Source organism: Diospyros lotus, chromosome 10 (assembly GCF_014633365.1).
Source record: "Diospyros lotus cultivar Yz01 chromosome 10, ASM1463336v1, whole genome shotgun sequence".
In the NCBI taxonomy this organism is placed as follows: Eukaryota; Viridiplantae; Streptophyta; class Magnoliopsida; order Ericales; family Ebenaceae; genus Diospyros; species Diospyros lotus.
Genome location: NC_068347.1, coordinates 4,252,766 through 4,256,847, shown reverse-complemented (window position 1 = coordinate 4,256,847; position 4,082 = coordinate 4,252,766). Strand labels below are relative to the sequence as shown.

Sequence of the window (4,082 nt, the reverse complement as noted above, 5' to 3'; positions counted from 1 at the left end):
ATATTTTATAAAGAAAAATAATTTTGTCAATCATTTAATTTTGTGACAAATATTTTTTTGACAATATAAAAATAGTGACAAAACAAATTTTTTAAAATTTTTTAATAGTGATAAAATATTTTTGTCAATGTCTCAATAGTGACAAAAATATTTGTGTCAATAATTCATACAAATGACAAGTTTTTTTAGTAAGAAAATATTAACAATGATGAAATTATTTTTTCATAAAATCATAAAAAATGACATATTTTTGTTAAAATTGAAATATTTTTCAATAATATAATATTACCTAATATTTTTAAGAATTGTGCACCTATAATAATTAGTATCAAAGCAATCCAAGCAAGAAAGAGGAAATGACAGCTCAAATAAGAGCAATATAAAGCATGACAAATATTAGAACTAATATTACTCAATAATTGATAATTACTTTAAATAAGTTAATGATATTGAATCATTTAAACAAAAACAAATATGTTATTTCTCCTTCCATAAGCTAAAACTAACTCACATAAACTAAATGAGCTAAAACAAAATTTAAAATAAAAGAAATTATTTTATTTAACAAATAAACCCAACAACAAATCTCTTGAAGAGGGTCTTGCAACCACTAGACTAGAAAGTCCATTCAGAGGCATCGATTGTCCAACTTTCTTTACTAAGGCTTGCCTACAATTCAAATAAAAGAAACAATTAAAACAAACAAATCGTGCAAACCACTATATCATGAGATTATAGTCAAATCTTTACAATGCATATTATTTAATGCATGCGCTTCCTCTGTGCTTCTTATGTGAAAACATTTGGGAGTTCATATAGATAATCAAATATAGTAATTGGTTGCTAAAAAATTAATCAAAAAGGCTACATATTATGAGATCCATTCACAAAGAATACAATGATAATAATAACAATTAAGGACAAATTCTAAACAATAGAAACATAGAGACAAGAAATAGAGCCAAATCATCCAAATGGAAAACATTCAAGAACACAAAATCACCATTCACCCAGTGGCTCTATTATTAACTGTGGCATCAACATGGAACGATAAAGGTTTTAACTTTTGAGCCAGTTTCTCCTAATAGTAAATGCATCTATACAACAAAAATTGAAGCTCAAGTACTGGTGTTATCTAGTGTGCTGGATCATCTAAAAATATGTATGTGTATATATATATATATATATGGATCAATCATAAAACTACCAGCATAATTACTAATCAGACTAAATTTTTTTGCCTTCCTAAACACATTCTAAGCTTTGAATATTTTCATTCCAATGGCAAACAATCATTATCTGATGAGCCAACATTAGTAGAAAAACCAGAGACCAGAAGATAGGGGTATAACAGAAAGCCTCAAAACATCTACATCACAAGCTACATAACATACAACAAATAAAAGCATGTTTATAAAGTACCTGGAGGTATGAAGACATGTTTACCAATTTTTGAGCCTTCCTTCTTGTCTTTGTCTATTTCATATTACTACAAAGCACAACGAAAATAAATTAGTAACATATATCAAAATAAACATGCATGAACATAAGTGATTGTTTACCTTAGAAGTTTTTAGGAAATGAAATCTTTCTCACCAATCTAAGAATAAGATATGCAAGCCCACAACTGAGATGTTGATGCTAGATGTAAACTTTTCACTTATTTTAGGCAAGCTAAATCAAATATTACCAAATCTGGTTTATTTTCTATGCATGAAATGAAGTACTGGAAAATATGAAAATAAAATATAATATAAAAGAAAGAAAAATGTTAACAGACAAAACAGTTTTTAATATTAACTATATAATCCACTTGTGTCACAACCCTACATCGTGACTATACTTCTAATTTCCCTGACTAATATAATTGTTTCCCCTTTGAAATAATAGAGTGTGAAATAAGAGAGTGATTGGCAGAGTCCTTAGCTATGAACTGCAGAAGTACTTGGAATTAGACTTTAAACTTGTATGAACTTTTTTAAAAAAATATGATCTTTCCATATCTAACTAGATAATGCACACACATAGATGCATTTTAGGTTCAATACTCCAAATATTTTTAGCCACTTCTAAGTTGTTTTTTTGTTCTTTTCACTTCCTGATGTTCATAAAATGTTCTAGAAACAATTCTATCTCTACTAAAACTGAAATATTGGAGAAAATGTTCTCTTGATCATTGGATTCTGCGGAATGTGAGGTTAATTTGTAATGTACTGAATCTCAATTTACAAACTCACAAAATATTTTCTCAACTGAAACTATGTTCCATATAATTGAAAATTATTTATATAATAAATGGGTGTTTAGGGTAATTTATATAATCTCTATAACCTCAAACAAAAATACAATCATTGTTGCATATAATTGAAAGGACTATCAAAATATGTTGTAAGAAAGATACAAGCAAGTTCATCATGTCTGAAATAAAATAAAAAATAATTAATACAAAAATTATCAATGATTGAGCAGAAAAAAAATAAGAAAACAAAAAAAAGTGAGATTAATAAGAAAGCATTCACAGTCTCTGAAGATTAAAAACAAAAAAAGTGAGATACAAGCAAGTCCATCACGTCTCTGAAATGACTCTGTGAGTCTACATGTGCAGCTTAATAAGAAGGCATTCACAGTCATAGTGAATCATAAATTCAGAAAAAGAAATAAAAACATATAAAAAATCGAATCTAAAAAATATAAAACCAGTTGTGTGAGATGAAGAGACCTAGTTAACAGCGATGGAGCAAGAGGCGGTTGCGGCATTGAGGAGGCAGCGACGGAATTGCGGAGGCGATGCAATGGGCTGGAAGTCGCGGCGGAGGAGACGACCAATAAACGATGGGAGATGGACACGGCAAGCGTAGAGGCAGCGATCAAGAAGGCGATAGCGGTGGCATTGAGGAGGCAGATGTAATGAGCTAGAGGTCACGGCTGCGTTGAGGCGGCGAAGGCGACGACCAGCAGGCGATAGAGCTGGAAACGATTGGGAGTATGGGAGAGGGAGATTTAACAGTGGAAGAAATTAGGGATTTGGTATCCCAATGGAAAGAGGTGGGGATTTGGTACCCCAATAGGAGAAATAAGGGCTTGGGATTTGGGGAAGAATGCGGGGATCACTCGCCCATATTTTTTTCTTTCTTATTTTTTTTAATATTTATTTATTAAATACAAATAAAATAATTTATAAAAATAATATTATTAATTATTTAATTCATAAAGTTAAAATATTTAATTTTTAATATTACATTAACGACCAAAATTAAAGTCGTAGTTAGTTTTTGTTAAATAATATTTTATTATTTTTAATATTTCATGATTATGATAACTAATAAAATAAATTTGAGATGGATTAATTTTCGTCTCTAAATTCGTTTTAACTTTGAGATGGAATTTTTTTTCGTCACTAAATTTGTCTTTATTTTTCCATAATTTTTCTTTTTCTTCTCCTTCTACTCTTCTTCTTCCCTGTGTCTTCTCTCATTCCAAATCCACCAGTCACTTCTGGTCTTGGTGCACCTTCCAGATCCACCGCCTTCTAGATCCATCGGTCACTCCCGATCACCGTGCACCTTCCAAATCCACCGGCACCACCTTCTAGATCCACCGGTCAGTCCCGATTACCATGCAACTTCCAAATCCACTATTTTCCAAATCCACTAGCATCGCCTTCCAGATTCACTGACTCCGCCTTCCAGATTTGCATCGCCTTCCAAATCCACCAGTCACCATGCACCTTCTAGATCCACCGCCTTCTAGATGATATCAATGAACTTGGATCCGTTGTGTTCAGCAATCATCATCAGCACTGAGTATCGACAAAATAAAAAACTATTAACGTGAGTGAATTAGATTATTCTGTAATAAAGTTGTACCCCTTGAATATTCTATAATTACTTTCTTAGATGTTGTGTAACTTTGGATCTATGGATAGAAAGATTAGCACGTAATTCTCTGACAGATGACCTGCAATCATTGTTTTTTTTGCCATTATAGATAAACTAAAATAAATATATATTTTTTAAAATTTTGAAATAAATTAATTAAGTAAAAAATAAAAAGACGATTTGTATTTATTTTTAAAAAATTAA

At 30.6% G+C, this 4,082-nt stretch overlaps 1 long non-coding RNA gene across 1 annotated transcript; it reads right to left on the bottom strand.

Annotated features, from left to right (window-relative positions):
- Nucleotides 1–410: 410 nt before the first annotated feature.
- Nucleotides 411–3,098, bottom strand: LOC127810899 (uncharacterized). The gene is made up of 3 exons (XR_008025604.1): nt 2,720–3,098; nt 1,423–1,489; nt 411–669 (listed from the first exon to the last, which is right to left on the bottom strand). It is a non-coding gene; the product is annotated as an uncharacterized LOC127810899 (long non-coding RNA).
- Nucleotides 3,099–4,082: the final 984 nt, after the last annotated feature.